Genomic DNA, 19,662 nt, shown 5'->3' with positions numbered 1-19,662 from the left:
CAGGAGGGTGAAGTCGGAGGGTCTTGGGAAAGCAAATTTAGTCCATCAGAATGCCTGCAGTATTTTAAAGCCCAGTGCACCCCAATACCTTTGGGGCAAACAAAACACAAAACCTTATTTTCTTTCATTGAAACTGCCCGCAATTTCCACGGGTTCACAAACCACAAACTGACGTGAAAGAGATGAAGAAACCGGAAGCTCTTTGGGGCCAGCCCCTCCCACAGCCCACTGGGAAATGCACAGCCATACTATCCCAAGGACACCTTTGTTCCCTGCCTGGTGAGTCAATCCTAGGAAGAAAGCGGGGCATGATGGGTGAGGAGGGAGCATAGCACAAACCTGTCATCCCAGCCCTTGGGAAGCTGAGGCTGGAGGATTGCAGTGAGTTCAAGGCCAGAGAGAGACACAAAGAGATGATCAGTTTCACAACACAAAACAATACAATGAGACACCGCCCTCCCCCCCAACCCCCCAAACCCCCGCACAGGGATGCTGATGCAATGCGAGGAGCTGCCACCTCTGGGCGCCCAGTAGCCGGCTTCCTCCTGGCAGTTGGCCAGGTAATCAGGGCCTCGCTTTGGTTGTCACTGATGCAGAGCCCTGTGGGCAATATTTGGGGTCGTATACCTGCCGCCCGGGTCTGAAGACCTGGCCACTCTGCTTGGCACCCTGTGTGCAGCCCATCTGCAGGGACATGGAAGAGTTGTCACACTTGTCTGTGCCCAGCTTGGTGTCATAAATGTGCCACCGGATCCCTGGAGCCATCATGCCCACCTGGCTAGCACACTTATTGGTGTCCATCTGGAGGCTGATGGTGCAGTGGTCCATGGGAGGCAGGATGTGGTTCTTGGGGTCATAGAGATGTCTCCTGGTACCATAGGCTGGCACATTTGTTGGTGCCCATCTGCAGCCCGATGATGCACTGGCCAGCCTTCATGGTGACATCGTCAAAGTTCCTCTCCTGTTTTTCCGAATATTTGACCCTGATGTCCACAGCCCCTTGGTCTTGGCCTTTCCCGTCAGGGCAAGCAGAGACACCTGCACCTGTGTCATATTCCCACTCTCGGACAGGTCGTTGGCTTCAAACAGGTCCACGGGGTTCATTCCACAGCTGACCATGGCCTTGAAGTTGGAGAGGTTTTCTAGCTGGTGCCAGTTCTGTATAGAGCGGTTGTTTTGGGGGAGCCAGGCTGCAGCTTGTTCATGAGTGGGCATAGGATAACCCCATTTTTCAGACCCTTCTGGGAGTCAGAGCCAATGGAGAAGCCTGTGAGTCCCTCTGTCTAGCTTCCGAGTTCAACTTCCATCTGGGGGTCATAATTTGGACAGGAGCTGGTTCTTGACCTCAGCCGAGAGGCCGTAGGATGGGCCCTTGTTGAACTTCCTGGAGCTCATGGGGCGGGACAGGCCCAGATCCAATTCTTTACATGGGTTCTCTATTTTCTCCAGTTCCTTCCTTTGATGCTCTGTGGTTCAGTTTGGTGCAACACTCTTGGCAATGGAACCAGTGACTGCCCCATTGAATCAACTCTATGGCTACTTTGTCTCACCATCATCCATTCTGTCTCTCTCACCTCCAGTCCCTAACCCCTACCCCACTCCCCCCACCCCCCCAACCCGCCCGGGTTCCAACTTCTCAGATAAACTCTTCAGTTCTACTCTATAACCAAACCATATGTTTAGAGCCCTCTAGTAATTAAGTCTCTTCTGGACACACGATGGCAATTAACTTAAGACTCTTTCTACTGTGTGACTAGAGGACCCCTTTGCAATGAACTGCCCCCTCCAACAAAGACCCTCTTCAGTAGAAAACATCTGTAATACCCCACCCTGTGGGTTTGGTTTTTTTTTTTAATGTTCTTTCAGAGTTAGGAATGATAGTTTCATGTTGAAAAAGTACACTTCACAGTTCCCTTGGCAGACTACAGGAATCATTCCACCCCATTAAAGGACACACTCCATTTTCTGCACATGAGAGTGGCAAAGATGCCTCCTTGGGTTGTCTTTATAAAAAAGGATGAGCCATATATGGTTTTATACATCACTCACATGTATGAAAAATATATCTAGTGTTCTGATCCCTAAAAGAAGAACTAACTTAGTGATATGATAGAACTCAGGGGTGAATGACTGCCAGGTAAGGGAGGACCTTGATATCAGCACAGCTGTTAACAAACACAAGCAAGTAGTGAGAGACGCTGGCTTTTCTCCTTTCTTTTTCTTTTGTGTTCTCTCTCTCTCTCTCTCTCTCTCTCTTTCTCGCTTCCTGAGGCAGGATCTCATTACAGCTCGGCCTGGAACTTACCAGTTCTTTCCCAGTCTCTCGAGTGAAGGAATTCATTAGATTGTCTGTTGGGAATATTTTTTTAAATTAATTTTATTTTATGTGTGTGTGTGTGTGTGTGTGTGTGTGTGTGTGTGTGTGTGTGTGCCTGAGAGTATGCATATGCACCACATGCATTCAGGTACCTGAGAGGTCAGAAAAGGTTTCATATGAATTTCAATGAACTGAAATTCCATACAGTTGTGAACTACACAGTGGGTACTGGTCATGGGCCTGGGCAAGAAGAGAAAAAGCTCTTACTGGTTGAGCCATCACTCCAATCCCCAGAAATGGTGGGTTTTTGAGAGAGCAACTAGATGTTCTGTTTGGCAAAAAGCATGCTATTTGCTCTGTAAATCAATGAAAGTGTGTATGTTTTAATGTAATAACAAGTCTAGAAAAGCTTTGTTCTGTCTTTGTGCTGGCTAATTTTATGTCAGCTACACACAAGCTAGAGTCATCAAATCTTCTAGACTATTCATTTAGTCTTCTAATGACTACAGTGGTTAGGAGGGAACCCTAATTGAGAAAATGCCCCCATAAGATTGCGCTGTAGGCAGGCGTGCTTGTAAGGCCTTTTTAAAATTAGAGATTGATAAAGGAGGACCCAGTCCTCTGTTGGTGAGCTAGTGATTCTGGGTTCTGTAAGAAAGCATACAGAGAAAGGTATAAGGAGAAAGCCAGTAAACATCAATCTTCCATGTTTTCTGTGTCAGCTTTTGCTTTCAAGTTCTTGCCTACCTTTAGTTCATGAGCTGGTTTCTCTCAATTCAGGCTATGTAAACCAGATAAACTCTTTTCCTTTGAAGTTGTTTTCATCATGATGTTTCATCACAGAGTTAACTTTTAAGTGTCAATAAGTGGTATACATTACACAGATATGAAAATAGAATCGATTGCCTACTGCAGACACTTGGTGGTATTCTGAAATAAGACAAGTCAATAAGACTAATAAATGCCAAACATGGTCTATTGGTTAAAAGGACATGATTTATGGTATCAATTATCAAAAAAAATTAGCACATGTTCTCAGGGTACCATGGAATTTATTCTCATAAATCAAATCTTGTGGAGTTGAGATATTCCTTTCATTTACCTTGCAGACCCAGAGGTTTGCAAGTCCAGAGGTTTGTCTGAGCTGTAGAGGATGTTCAAGGCAAGTTTGGGCAACCTAAAAGACTTCATCTCAAAATTAAAAAAAGTTTTTTTTTTGCACTTACCTAGTATAAAAGAGAACCTAGGTTCAATCCCTAGTGGAAAAGTAAACAATATACAAATACATAGCTATATTGATAAAATTTCTTCATGTTTTTTTAAAATGTCAACTCTGAGCTTAATTTAATGAAGGTAATCCTAATTTAATGAAGGAATGTGACTATATGACATGCCAGATACAGTAAAAATTCTTTTTATATATTTTACAGATTTATAGAACAATAAATTTTGCTTAGTGAAATATTATCACCCTTTAACATGTTGAGTTTTCTGAGTATCAAAATTACATTTGCTACAGATGGAAAAACAATAGTAGTTCTGTCTAACAAAAATGAGAAATGAGGCATGATAGCTCCTGCATGTAATCTCATTGCTTGGGAGATTGAGGCAGGGGAGTTACTACTAGTTCAAGGACATCATGGGCTACATAGTGAGTTACTGGCTAACTTAGAAATCTTTATTTCTGAAATTAAAGTAAAAATAAAAAGTAAAGTTGTATATGCATTTTATGCAGTATAATTAGATTCTGAATTATTAAGCTGCTGTAGTTAAACAGTCACAGAACTCAAATACATGCAGTTTATAAACACTGTTATATACAAATATCATGGATGAGGTGGGACTCAGGGCGCTCCAGCACGCAGTCATTACTGGCAGTTAGTGTTTGCTGGAGGTGAGAGAAGAGACATTTCGTTCCCTGCAGTAATGTAGCTGTGGTTAGATACTCATGCTGCAGTACGTAACCCTACCTGACTCATGCAAACAACCTTTATTTAATTAGCATGGCGCACACATACACACATAAAGGCATACAAGGTAGAATTTGGGGGGAAATGAATGGATTCTCAGGAGTGGGTGGGGGATAAGGGTGGGAATGGAGACTGATTAAGATCAAAATATGTCATCATATACATGTCTGAAAGTTTCAAACCAGTAATAAAAAGTAGTCTTTTAAAATCTGATTCAGATTTGTTCACAGGATTCTATAACTAAGGTCACTGTCCCAGCTTACCTAAGAGCTCCGTTTGCTACTGACTTTGAATTCACTTACCACATCTCTCTTTTTTTTTTTCCTAGAAAAATTTCAAATCATAGTTGTCTTCTTGAAAGTCTAATTCTCAGAAAGAGTTTAGATAAAGCAATTTCTGGGTGGAGAGATTTAGTTTTCAGTTGTCACGTGGTTTTTCGGTTTATAAAGTTCAAATAACTGATGTAGTTAAATGTTGAAGTCTCTAAAAATTTCTACTTATGATTCCTTAGGGATGGAACATAAATTGGAATTTTATTATAGTCAGTTCAGTTCCAGTGTTGTGTGGTTACACCCAAGAACACATTTTCAATATTTGAGCTAATATGTAATGAAACAATCAGAAGAGTGGATGGCCTTAGAAACTCTTTTCAAGATAAAAAGTACATAAGAAGGCCAGGGAATTGATGTAGCATACAAAGTACATTTGTGCTAGTGTGAGATTCAGAGTCCCATTCCCCAAAATGTGTGATAATTCTAGTAGGTACGGTGTCCTTCCTATAATTCTGTCTCTTGCGAGACAGAAAAGTTGTCCCTCAGAGCAAGCTAGCTAACAAGATGAATTAGCATACTTTTACATATGCTCTCATGCACATATATATGTACCCAGGCTCATCATGTGAAAACACACACACACACACACACACACACACACACACACACACACACTATGATGTTTATTAAGTTGTAGAAGAATAAGTGTCAAATGAGATGTTTGGTGTTTAACTAGAATAATGGTGGTACTTACCTATAATCCCAGCACCTTGGAAACTAAAGCAGGAAAATCATAACTTTGAGGCTATTGTTAGCTATAAAATAGGTTCTAGATCAGCCTGAAATATATAGCAAGATGGCTCCAAACCAAAATCAAGTCAAAACAAAATCACCTAAATATTATAATACTTATTTTATGCTGTTCTGAGGTGACATGTGTATGTGTATACACACACACACACACACACACACACACACACACACACACAACATATATAAATGAATGGAAATGAATTTTAAGTTAATGTACTGTATTTTCAACAAAAATCTCAGTGGAAACATTTTTGAATTGATATTTTAAGGCAGCACACTCTGAAATATTATTTTAGGGCATGTAGTACAGGTGTGCCATTAATTTTGTGAGAATAACCAACCACTTTGTAAATTGGATTTTAGGCCCTCTCCATGAGATGGAACTTATACCTGGTACCATTAATAGGGCCTAGAACCTGTGGTTAGGTATGTCATAAAACCTAGGGGAGACCCTTCAACTATTATTCTTATAAATGAATATATTGCTTATATGCTTCCTAATAACTTACTAATGATCCCAAAGATCAGTACATCTTACAATTCTCGTTCTTGTTATAGGTGACAATTAACATGGAGTCTCATATCTGTCTGGTTAATATGCAGAAAATAAGAGATTGTGGAGGACTCATTCCAAAATGGGGGATCTGTATCATACTCCTCTCACTGTGGCTCAGGCATCTTTGTGGAACAGGAGCATAAAGATTGTGAGAATCAGAGGTGGCAGATGACTTCAAGGAGACTGTTTGTAGGACACAACTCAGGAGTTGCACACATAAATTTTCAGCAGTTAAGATAGCACACATGTGATCCATATGATCGGTGCAATCTCAGGCCATCCAGAATCCCAGAAGGAAAAGGGAGGTGGGCATGAAGCTCCACCTCTCATTGTGGAGATGTTGGCATTTGATGGCTGCCTGAGTGGGAGAGTCAGTTTTCTTTAATGGTGTAATGCTCTCCTCCCTATCCCGGGAGGATAATTGCACTTCGGGGAAGGGTCCCGTACCTAGAGTGGTTGACTAACTCAAACTGGAGTTCATGGGTTAAAAAGAGTGAATAAGAAATTAGGTAGGCTGGGATGTGGGAGTGGATCTGGGAGGAGTTGGGGGAGGAAGGTGAATACAATCAAAATACATTGTGTGAAATTCTCAAAAGAATTAATAAAAATATTTTAAAATGCCCTCACAGAAACATTCCTCACCCATTGTGACAGAGAATAGGTGGGAAGAGCTATCTAGGAAATTTACTGCTTCTCTGAGTGTTTCATAAATATGTAGTGAAGTTTGTTTTGAACTCTTCATCTAGATAAAGATTCTGTGAATGTATCACCTATAGATGCCCCTAAAAATCCTTTCCCTTATTTTTTCTTCATGATTATGAAATTATTAAAACCATGAAAGAAAACCAATTTTATTTCAGTTATTTGTATAAAAGTATTAATTGTTTTTCTTAACAAACTTATGAAATTCTATGATGAATGATTTTAAATTCAGGTAAAACAAGCAGAGAAGTCTGAAGTTTTGTGTTTGGAAATTGGTTTTGTCTCTCTCAGCAGTGCCAGTATTATGTCAGCTTTAGTGTCTGTTGGTCTCAGGACATGCATTCAACAGTTCTGGCCACCAGGGAATTTTCTTACTTGGAATGTGGCCTCTTCTGGTTTGGAGCCATAACATCTGGAGTTCAGGGCTTTTTTTTTTTTTAAATTATTGTTATATTCAGATATAGTCACATTTGTTCTGTCTCCCTTTAAATAGAGTATACTGAATATTGACCATATAATTATTTTGTGTTGTAATTGTTCACACAAAATCTTCTATGGCCATTGGTAATACCATAGAAATTTTAAAACACATATTCTACTGTTAATTCCATTTCTCCCCATTTTTATAGGTGGGATTTTTTTTTTTTTTGGTATTTTTGTGAGTATCCTGATGGAATTTCAAGCAATGGCTTTTTGCTTAATAACACTAACAAGTAATTAAATGATTATCTCAACAAATTAGAGTTCTATCATTTTAAAACATTCTAACATTTTAAAATTTAATTTAAAATTTAATTTAAAAATTACTCTGTGTGTGTGCGTGCATGCAAGAGGGGGGGAGAGAGAGGGAGGGAGGGAAGGAGGGAAGGAGAGACAGGGAGAAAGGGAGAGAGGGAGAGAGAGGGAGAGAGAGAGGGAGAGAGAGAGAGGGAGAGAGAGAGGGAGAGAGACAAACACACTAAACAAGCCACAGTGCCTGTGAGGTGGTCACAATAACTTTATGGAGTGTGTTCTCATTTTATGTGAGTCCCAGGGTTACTGTGCAGTGAGCACACTTACAGTGAAAGTATCTTTATCCACTGATACGTCTTGCTGGCCTAGGAGTTTATTTATTTATTTATTTATTTTTTAAAAAAAAAAAAACAAACTAAAAAAGGACTTCTGTTAGAGAAAAATAACCTTAAAACTTTTCATCTCATATGTTATAGATGCCTCATGCTTCAAGCTTGTCACAGTGTGACAAACTTGCCTTTTGGTTGACAAGGGAGCCTAACATTCAGAAACATTTTAAGTTATAGGAAAGTTAAGAGAAAGGTGCAGCGCAGGAATTGAGGCTGGAACACCACGTGATAACTGCAGACAGGTCGGAGGGAAGCAACAAGGAAATAGTGCTCTAAACTGTTTCCAGTACAGTTAAACGGAGTCCATAGTAAAGTCAGTTGAAATCACTTTTGACTTAGAAGTGAACATTGCATATTGAGATTTTATATCAGAGCAGAGTAGTTAAAATACATCTTCTAATTAATTGTACTGAGTTTATATATTTCAAGACATTTAAGTCATTTTCAAATCTTGAAATCCATTTGAATCACTTCAGGTTAGAGAGACCTTTGGTATTTGCTACCATTTTTTGTAATAACGTGAATTACAAACAATTGAGGTGGGGGCATATGTTAAGTACTAGGTTGTTCTGGATTGAGGTAGATCCAGACTTAGTACCCTCTCTGATTATAATTGCTTTGCATGCTTTTATTTCAGCGTAATTGCTAAAGAAGTATGATCTCTACTTTAAATACACATCATTTTTACCATTCAGTTTACCTATTATCCCCAAAATGTTCATGTCATACATAACATATACCTCAAGCCCCCATATCTAAGTGATGTTTAATATAAACACGTATATTGGAACTTTGTGGCAATTGTAGAGAGCATGCATAAATGTCCATTTGTTCACAGAGTTTTATTTAAGTTTAACAATCGCATTGTCTGCTTTCATTTCACTTCTTTTGGGGGGCCTGATTTCCTCTTGGTTATAAATGTCTCATAGGGGAATTGTTTTCTTCTTTGGGGCCAAACAGATGTTTTTGATTTTAGTTTTCCTTTTTTTTTTTTTTTTTTTTTTTATCAGGGGAGGGAGATTTCAGTTTATGGTCTTTTTGTATCAACAGACACAGTATCAAAATATAATTACATTTGGAGTGAAAGTTTCACGAATACATTTAATAGAATTCACTGGAGTACTTTTACATTTTTAAAGGATAGCACACCTGACCCTCATATATACTTAGCTATGAATTAGTGCATTGCTGAAAATTGCTCTTGTGTAGCTTTTGTTCTCAGTCTTCTCTGCTCTTCCACTCTCTGTGTGAGTGAGTTCCTTTGTCTGACTAACACAAACCAGTAATCAAACTCAGTTTCAGATACTTTTGATATCTTGGAACTACTTGTTTTCTTCATACAGTACTAATGACTTCTAATTACAATATTAATGTTTTTTGCAAATGCATTTTAAGGGAAAATATTTATCTCTACTCCCAGCTAGCTCAGAAATAAATGAGACTGAGTTCCACTAGATTTATTTAATCAGTTTAGCACAGTTACTGGGAGAATTATCCCTAATCTATTTTTTCTTTATGCTAGGCTGACTGATTCCCAGCTGAGCTCCCACGGCCTTGCTGTTTGAGTTTTGCCCGGGTTATTTCTGCTCAATAAATCTGTCTCGGGGCGGGGCATTTCACTTGGCCACCAGAAGGTCCATCAAGTCTAATGGAGACCTCATGTGCCCTCTGTTTTCTTTTCCCCTTTTTCTCCTGTTTCCTTCCTTCTTCCCATGGTTTCTACCTGTGACTTCTAGCCTGGTAACTGAAGCCCTGCCTATCTCTGTTCTCCTCAGTACTTGGCTATAGCCACTTTTATTTAGCCGATAGCTTTAAATTGGTGAGCAAGGTTTATACAAGAAAGGCTGGTATACGTGAGAATCTACTCTTCTGTGGGCAAGATCTTGGTGTTCAGAATTTAGAATTTGTGTATACAGCATGAGACCAACCCCTAATAGTCTTTGGTCTTGAGAAATAATGCTTTTTTATTTTTTTTATTTTTGGAATTAAAGTGAATTATAATTAGACAGCACCATGATTCCTGTTTAAGTGCAAAGGGCTCTTTAAAATTAACAAAGTAATTATGAGTTTATATTTAACTATTACAATATCATAGAATTTATAGAATTTTTCTTTCCTTTTTGAAAATTGACATATCAGTGGGGACTAAATGATCTCTTTTTTTTCTTTATAAACAGCAATAAGACAAATACAATACCAATTGTTATTTCTTTTTCTTCCCTTATTCAAAGCAAAGATTTGCTATATAGATTTATTTGATTCACTGAGACATACAGTATAGAAACACAAATTGATTGTATTATATTTTAGATTCTTTGAGTTTTGTAATAATACCTCCAGATTTCAATATAGCAGAGAGATCAATGGGTATTTTTGATATATGAAGAATTTCTGCCTTGCTTAGGACAGTTATTTAAGGTTTAGATTCAGGTGACAATTACAAGGAATGTGATCACATCCATAGATCAGGGGCTGTGGTTTTATCAAGTTGGGAGGTCATAGTCAAATCAATTGGGCTAAAAGTCATGTGGCAGGAGTTACTTCAAGAGATGACATAAGTATTGTAGAGAAATTCCTTTCAAAGGAAAATCCAGTCTACTGGTGAAAAAGTAATTACTATACTAGAGAACAATGGTTATTCAGATGATAAAATCCTGCATTGTACTACATAAATTTAACAAGCATACAGATAAAAACCGAAGAGAAATAAGTGTATTTTCCATCTGAATATATGATTATTTCTAATATTTTCTCCTCTCTTAAACTTTTTATTTTCAGAGAAAAAATTCACCAGAAATTAGAAAAATAAAACTAATAAAAATAAATACAAGCATGTGACCATTATGGCATGTTTACAGGGACTTATTAGCTACTCTTGACATTTTAGCTGACAGAAATACAGAAGATGGTTGAGCACTGGAACAGAAATGATGCTAGTTTTTGATGAGATAAAGTGGCCTAGCCTCAACCTTGAGCATTTCACAGCTTCCTTTAAACAATGAATTCTAAGCAACTTACCCACTGAATTATAGGTGGCTACTGAAGACTAGAGACATTTCTTTCATCTACCCTGGTAATATTATCAAGCAACATTAATATTGTGAGGACAAATTCATATTTTACAGTAAGGTATGTAAAAGAGGAGAAAATAATTGCTTCCTTGAAAGATAAACATAAATGTATATGTATTTTCTATATATATCATTCTGAGACAATGGAGGAAATAGCAATGGTTAGAATCACAAATGTATTTCATAGGCTTATGTATTTGAATGCTTGCTATCCAGTTGTTGGCACTGTTTGGGAAGGTTGTGGAACCTTTAGAAATTGGAATCTTGTTATTGATGCTACTGGGATTGGGCTTGTGAGTTCATAGCCATGTTTCATTCCAAGTTTACACTTTTTGCTTCATTTGCATGGGTAGAGATACCATGTGTCCATCTTATTGTTCTTGACACCTGCTACCATACCTTCCATGTCATTCTAGACTCTCGCTCTAGAACCATAAGACAACCTCTTTCTCATATAAGGCTTTTTCAGTTCTGATGTTTTATCATAGCAACCAAAGGGAACTAATAAGGAAACAAAGAAAACTATGCTTTTGCTAGTTTTTGTAGGTTCCCTTTTAATGAGCATGAATGACAAACTCAGAGAGAATGATAGAAATTAATTCCAAAAAGTCTTTTAAAAATTGCATTGTGGTTATTTGATGCCTTGTGGGTTGCATATCTAGAGTTCACTTTGGCTGACATCTTTCTTGTGATTAAGTTCCTTCATTTATGCATACATCCTTGAGAGATTGTCCAAGCCTGAAGGAAATGGCCTTAAACATAGATACTGCATACCATAAACTCGCCACATAAGCATTTATGATCATTGTTTAACTTCCTGGAATTGATCATGCTTTCTGTTGCTTGACTTGAAAAGATTCTGAGAAAGTGTATCTGTTGCTGTTATGGTACTGACCAGAAGCCCTCCCAGATCTGTCTCTTCCATCTTCTTTTTGCCATTCCTATAATCATCTTCAGTCTCCTAGTCATAGTTTTCTGGGAGGTGGCACTCAAAGTGGGGCCAAGCTACAGGGAACCCAATGAAGGACATCACTGGAAGTGGAGTACTCTGGAAAAGTGAAAATGTTGGCAGTTACTGAGTAACTTTTGGGAGTAAAACACATAGGAAAACTTAGAGCTAATAAAAAGAAAAAAAATGAGAAAGAGAGTAAAAGAAAATAAAAATAAAAATAAAAATAAAAAAATTCAGGGAAATGGAAATGGCCATATACGTTTGGTACAAATGCTTAAAGTAGGGCAACAGCAATTAGTAAATCTAAGTTAGACTTTTACATTTTGTAGAGGAAGCTTGTCGTTGATTTCCTGAGAAAGGTACAGTAAATTTAGCAACCTGGCAGAAAGTTGGAGAAAGACTTTAAAAGTATTATCATGTGCACAAGCTAGGTAAAGTGCCTGTAGATACTTTTAGAGAGAGAAGTGAGTTTCAGAAAAGGAAAATGAAACTAAGCTGTTCCCAGAGCCAGTCACTGTGCACCTCCATGGTGGAGGTGTATCCAGTGGTGTCCAGTGCAGCCCATTCCTGGGTCCACTGGGATGTCCACCAATCCCTGGAGAGGTGAGAGGGGAATGATGTTCAGCTGGAGGAGCTGTCACAGAGAGGATGTAGCATCTCAGAGTGGCTACCAGCCAGAGATTGCTTCTGCCCCTCCCTTTTTGGGTGATAGCAGAGACAGCAATGCTGTTTTCTACAGCTCTGGTATGGGTGAGCTATGATCCAATCCAGCAAGTTAGAATCTACGAAAAAATTTTTATGGAAAATGTTTGAGATTGATAAATGCAAGTGATAAAGGTTAGAGGATGTAAAGGAACTTGGATGCTAATGATTTTGAAATAAAAATATACTTCAGATGAAAGATTTTTAAAGAAGGTAAATGCAAAAAATAAATGTTGGAGGATCTAAGAAGATGTTTTAAAGTATATAAGTGCAAGTTATAGAGATATAAGAGATGATTTAAGGTATAAAAATGGGGAATGTTTCATATCCCCCCACATGCTATTGTTATTTCAAAGTTTAGAATTTTAACATTGAGCAATGTAGTTCTGATAAATTAATGGAATATTGAGAGTTTACAATTCAGTCACAAGCGTAAGATTTTAATTTCTCTTTATTCAACTTCTGAATAAAAACTTATGCTTCTCATCATGCTAAAAACATCTCTCTTCAATTTGTATATCTAGCCTTCTGGATTGAGGAAAAAATGTTCTGTGCCTTTTAATCCAAACCTATAGCTTTTACTAGGTCTCAGAGGCACGAGTCTACTCCTCTTGTCTAATAGACACCTGCTGTACTGGTGGCTGGTTTTGTGTGTCAACTTGACACAAGCTGGAGTTATCACAGAGAAAGGAGTCTCCCTTGAGAAATTGCCTCCAAATTGAGATCCACCTGTAAGGCATTTTCTCAATTAGTGATCAAGGGTGGGAAGGTCCATTGTAGGTGGTGCCATCACTGGGCGTGTGGTCCTCGGTTCTATAAGAAAGCAAGCTGAACAAGCCAGGGGAAGCAAGCCAGTAAGTAACATCCCTCATGGCATCAGATCCTGCTTCCTGACCTGCTTGAGTTCCAGTCCTCACTGTCTTTGGTAATGAACAGCAATGTGGAAGTGTAAGCTGAATAAACCCTTTCCTCCCCAACTTGCTTCTTGGTCATGATGTTTTGTGCAGGAATACAAACCCTGACTAAGACATGTTTTAATTTCTAAAATATGGATTTCATTTCAGTGGCAAATACTAATGTACATCCTTTTGTATGAAGAGTCTTAAGACTTGGACCTGCCTGTTATAGATCAAATGGACTCTGTATAATTATACCTGCCTGTTCTGATCCAATCTAGCAGATGTTTCCCAAGTATAAATAATATAAACTAACATATATCACCCAAGTTATAATTTATATATGTTGAAACATGTATATAAAATGTGTATTTTATTTCCATGTCATCAGAAGACCTGACCTTAATAACTACATACATATTCACATATGCATATGTATATGTAAATTATCCACATTAAATATAAATTATACATTAAATATAAATAAATTGTACAAGTTAAATATACATTATATACATTGAATATGATTTATATATGTTAACATATGCAATAAATATAAATAATATATTAAATATTATTTATATTAAATGAAATTATATATATTAAATATTAGTTATATATTAAAACATGAATTATATGTAAGTTATAATCTGTATAATGTACATAATTTTGCATGTCCTCAAGAACAGGGAATCATGGAATGAGCTCATGGAGCTCTAAAAATTTAGTTACAAAACATGAAAAGGGGGGGTTGTATACTTTACTACAAAATTTTATTTCAAAAATTTTTTATATATATTTTATTGAATATTTTATTTGGATTTTAGATATTATTCTCTTTCCCCATCCCCCAGACACCTCCTATCTCATCTCCCCTCTTCTTGCTTCTATGAGGGTGTGCCCCCACCCACCCAGCCACCCATTCCCACCTCCCTGCCCTCAAATTCCCCCACACTGGGGCATCCAGCCTTCATGGGACCAAGGACCTCCTCTCCTACCTATGCCCAACATCCTCCCCTACATATACAGCTGGAGCCATGGGTCTCTCTTCCTATGTGCTCCCAGGCTGGTGGTTTAGATCGTGGGAGCTCTGCTTGGTTAGTATTATTGCTTTCCCCATCAGGCTGCAAACCCTTTCAGCTCCTTCAGTCTTCTCTCTAACTCCTCCATTGGGAACCCAATGATCAGATCAATGGTTAGCTGTGAGCATCCACCTCTGTATTATGTCAGGGTCTGGCAGACCTCTAAGGAGACAGCTAGATCAGGCTCAGCTTCCTGGCATCCACATCAGCGTCTATCTTTGGTGATTGCACAGCACAAGGGATGGATACCAAGGTTGAACAGTCTCCAGACGAACCCTCCTTTAGTTTCTGTCCCACACTTTGTCTCCATATTTGTTCCCATGAGTATTTTGTTACTCCTTCTGAGAAGGACCAAAGCAACCACACTTTGGTTTTCCTCCTTCATGAGATTCTTGTGGTCTGTGAGTAGTATCTTGGGTATTGTGAGCTTTTGGCCTTGGATGCTGTCAAGGGACTTTCTGCTGCTGAGTGTCTATGGCAACCTACACTAGACATATTTTTGCCCAGGTGAAGTGGAAGGATTTGCTGGGGAATATTCTGGGGAATATGGGGAAGAGGGAATGTTTATGTTTTTCCACAAGATGCTGAAGGAATGCCATGGCTTCCAGAGCAATTGGTGAGACATGCTGATGCTGGGACAAAGAATGATGCTGAACGTGAGCTTGCTGAGTGCCCTGATGATGGTGATGGGGAAGCTGTATTGTGCATATATTCCTGACCCACTTTTGCTTCATCCTTCTGTAAGGTCAAGGCCAGAAGTACTTGTGACTGCTAATGATACTCAGCTGTTAAGATTCCCTTAGTCTGAAAGTAAAAAGTATTTCAAATCGGTGAATTACACTGCTATGGCTTAAGGCCTACCTATTTGTTTTTCTAGAAATAGTCCCAATGCTGGATGTGTTTCTCTAAGACTATAGTACAAATTCCCACTAAGATGGGAATGCTTATATCTCAGACTGGACAAGCTGCCTTGCCTCAGGCTTCTCAACTTTGCAGGACAGAGAACATGGAGGCTGTGAAACCTGCCTTCAACAAATCAATCACATGGAGGAGTTTTATAATGACCCACTCCTTTTCTTTAATATGACCAGTTATTTTGATTCAATCAGAATAGCTGTATTTTCAAATGGCAACGAAAGACAGGCACAACTTTCTGCTCTGTTACTGATAAAGTTCCTCTTACAGATAAAAAAGATGGGAAAGATTCTCTCAGAGGTGGATCAACCTAAGACATGAATACTAGAGTTCATTTACCAATGATGGGTGAAGTCTACACTTCTTGAGGTCACTCCTAAGGCAGGCACAGTCTTTTTGTGCCAATAGCTGAGACAATTTTGGCTTGTACAGATAAAAAACGGGGACATGTGGGGAGTACATCTGGAGTTAACTTTGGCTGACTTTTTGCTTGTGATTAATCAAGAAGGAATCTGCAGACATTTGTCTTTGTTTTTAGTTAAGACGTGCATTATATCCTGCCAAGTTCCTCTACTTATGCCTAGGTCCTTGAGAGACTGTCCAAGCCTGAAGGAAATGACTTTAGGCAAACATAGATTTGTACATCTTTTCAGAAACAAATTGGTGACCAGCCTACCTATGAACTTACTAAAGGGATCACAAAGGTCATAGATTCAGAGTTCGTTATTTTCAGAAGAGAGGTTTGGGAGAAATGATATTTGTACAGTGCAGTCCCTGTCTACAAGGCAATAAGGAAGAGCAGTTTAGAGAGGGAAAAACTCCTTTTAGTTAAGGGTGGGAAGTATCCTAGACATGTGGAGATTATTAGATTTTTGAATAGCAACATTGTGAAAATCAGCTTTGCATCCACTGCATGTCATTCGTAAAGCATACACAAGTTGACATTTAATCATTAAACAAAGGGATAAACAAGTATACGTCTTTTCTTGTGAGTGGTGAATTATTCAGCAGTAAAGCTGCCAGATACAGGTACATGGTAGGTAGCAGTGAAAGGACTCATAAAATAGGTTTATGAAATTTGTCAGAACACACACTTTTATGCAAAATGCTTGAATTTTAGTTGTTCTGTTTTTCCATACTCCACTGGCTCCACTTGTCTGCATGTAGCAGTGGTTCTCAGCCTGTGCATTGTAACCCCATTGGGGTTCACATGGGTCACCTAAGAGCATCCTGCATATCAGACATTCATATTATGATTTGTAACAGTAGTAGTATTATAGTTATGATGTATCAGCAAAAATAATTTTATGGGTTTGGGTCACTATAACATGAGGATCTGTATTAAGAGATCTTAGCATTAGGAAAGTTGAGAAATACTCCCATATAAATAAAGAACTGAAAGTGTATTTAAAATTATTCATGTACTAACCCCAATATTAAGCTCCAAGAAAATCATTAAGGAATAATAAGCTGAGATGAAGAGAGTCTACTCTATGGTTTTTATAGAAATACCAACTGCAGCAGATTGTATGGTCATTCAAAAAGTAGCAATAGAAAGAAAGAATGAATCATAGAGACATTTATATGGGGACATAAAATTAAGGAAAAGGGCGATGCTGCCTCAACCATCCAACTTGGTACTCAGACTTGACACATGATCATCTTACATGGTCTAGACCAGTGAGTCCCTCTGACATCATCCGCCCTTTCCCACAGCCCTCTAGATACAGCCCTAGTCCTATAACCATTTATCCGAGTGTAGTCTGGCCTCTTCTGCCTCTATCAGAAAGGAGCTCTAGGCTTTGGCCAGGGCCCTCCATATGTCTACTGATAAGACTCTCTTATCCAACTTTTCTAACAAGCTATTCTAACTGTACAATCCAGTCTTCTATTGTAGTTATCTATGGAATGCATGAGATAAAATATATTTGGAGTCATTTCTGTGCAGAAGACTTTTTTTTTTAACTTTTTATAAGTTATATGAACCAGCAATGATTAAAACCATAATAGATCTCTATATTTAGTGTGATTAATATTGGCCTGAAGTTTAATATTTAGAAATTAATAGTTTCATCACATTCTTACTAGTCAAATCACTTCTGGATGCAATTTTATGTATGGATGTTGCACTTCAATAAGTTCGGAAAGGGTAAGCTTATGTAACAAAAACATGGGGATTGTGAAGGGTCTGGGATGTCTGCCAAACATGAATAGCGTACAAATTTGGAATGTTTAGTTCAAAGAAGAGTCTTGATTTTCTGTGTGTATGTGTGTACATAGATATGTGTATGTGTGTATATATATGTATATATATGTATATTTATGAAGTTTTATTCTGTAAAAAGTATATCTACTGGTTTTCATATGTGACAGAATTAAGAGGAATTGATAATGTGGTAATGATAGAAATTTTGATACACATCGAAGTGAAATCCAATTTGTTCCTGATGTGTCTAAATGTGCAGAACACTATTTTTGAACTTTAGTTGGGGCTCAGAGAGCCATCTGTCAAGGGCATGGGGCAGTGCATTCCTAAAGTGGGCTGAGGTCTGGCCTCAGTGACCTTAATGTCTCGCACAGCTGTGATTCTTTCATTACGGTATTTTCAGCCAAGGTAGTTCCAAGTGTTGTGGAGTTTCAATTTAGCCATCTCAGCAGCCATTGCTGGTGCCAACTATGATTTTATTCCTCTTGCTAGTCATTTTCTGCTGTAAAATATTGGTATTTTTGCAAAGAAAAAAGTGAAAGATAAGAAACCCTCTTTTTTTCTCTGCACCTGTGGCTAAAGATCTGAATTACACAATTGGGATTTTCATTTTCATATCCAAATGGATGTTCCAACAGTGACACAATTTGTTATAATTTATTCTACTTAAGATATTCAACATGTCATGTAGTAACAATTTAAATCTAGTCCCAGGGCCTTGGCCTGAAACGCAAAATATTTTTTTAAAAAAAATTGTGAAATTTAGTACAAAAATGATTAAAATAGCTCTTTACACTTTGAGGAATTATATATAGCTTTACACCCAAGTAACTCATTAAAAGAGAAATATTTTGTAGTTTATTTCTTTTAAATCTTAAATTTATGAACACAAGTCAACTGCAAGAAAATGCATTTTATACAAATTTAACTTCTATAATCAATTTTGCCATAATTGATTACAATCATACACAAACACACACACACACACACACACACACACACTCACTCACTCACACACTGTGCAAAGACAGAATTTAGAGCACAGAGCAAGTGGTCTCTAGGAATGGGTCTCGTTTATTCTGATGTATGTTTTGTAGGATGGAGAAGATGGCCATTCTCTCTGCAACAGCTAATTTGCTCCTGTGTTTGTACTCTCATGATTGAGATTCATCAAGATAACATTTCTTGGGTGTTTAACCTCAAAAATGAAAGGGAAAAGTAGAAAGTGATTACTATTATTTCATGGGGTTTTACAAAACCACCACTCTTCAGTCATGAAAGTTTGGGTGATGTTGCCTGACTCTGTGCAGTTATACTGTCCTGGGTCATTGGAGGATGCTGAGTCCTCACATCCTCCCTGGATGGTTGGGCAACAAGTTTCATCTTGCCTGATGGCGATGACTCTATGCCTCCTTTCCAGTCTTCTTCACCCGAGACTTACCTCAAGTCTACTTGCAATGACCAGATTTTATGATGTCATTCATTGTTTTTATCACTTCTAAATACAGTAATATATACATAATCATTCTGAGACATGGATCATTTCATATGATAATTCTTACTCTTATGAAATTCACCTTACTTTGATTTGAGCTAGATTTTATTCACTTGTCAATTTGAACACTCTTACTATCATTATTTTTTCTTAACCTTGTTAGGCAGCATTTCAAAAACTACTGTTCCATTCTAAACTGGCTCTGTATGAGTTTATCTTGGCCATATATACAGTCTTGCCCTGTCACGGATAGTTATATATCACTCATGGATACATAAAGAGAAACATATTCCTTTACCCAGTTTTGTCTGCTTAACATCACAGTTTGCATTTTAATTTATAGTTATATCTTAATTTAAGAAGATTGCCTTTAATTTCTAAATAATTTCTACTTTGTCCATAATCTCCGTTCCATGACCTGGAATCTTATTTGGCACATTCACCATAGCATCCTGTGATGGCACATTCATACTAGATATTCTTTACTGCTTGTAAATTTGAAACTTTACAGCACTGCAGATGGAAGTCCATACTCACTCATATTGCGGGGTTATGAAAAGATTGCAGTGACAGAGATATAAAGCACATGAAT

At 38.0% G+C, this 19,662-nt stretch overlaps 1 pseudogene; it reads right to left on the bottom strand.

Annotated features, from left to right (window-relative positions):
• Positions 1 to 564: 564 nt before the first annotated feature.
• LOC117705157 (calponin-2 pseudogene) lies at positions 565 to 1,395 on the bottom strand (annotated as a pseudogene).
• Positions 1,396 to 19,662: the final 18,267 nt, after the last annotated feature.

Source organism: Arvicanthis niloticus, chromosome 3, assembly GCF_011762505.2.
Source record: "Arvicanthis niloticus isolate mArvNil1 chromosome 3, mArvNil1.pat.X, whole genome shotgun sequence".
Classification (NCBI taxonomy): Eukaryota; Metazoa; Chordata; class Mammalia; order Rodentia; family Muridae; genus Arvicanthis; species Arvicanthis niloticus.
The sequence above is the reverse complement of the archived record's forward strand: the minus strand, read 5'-3'. Positions and strand labels throughout refer to the sequence as shown.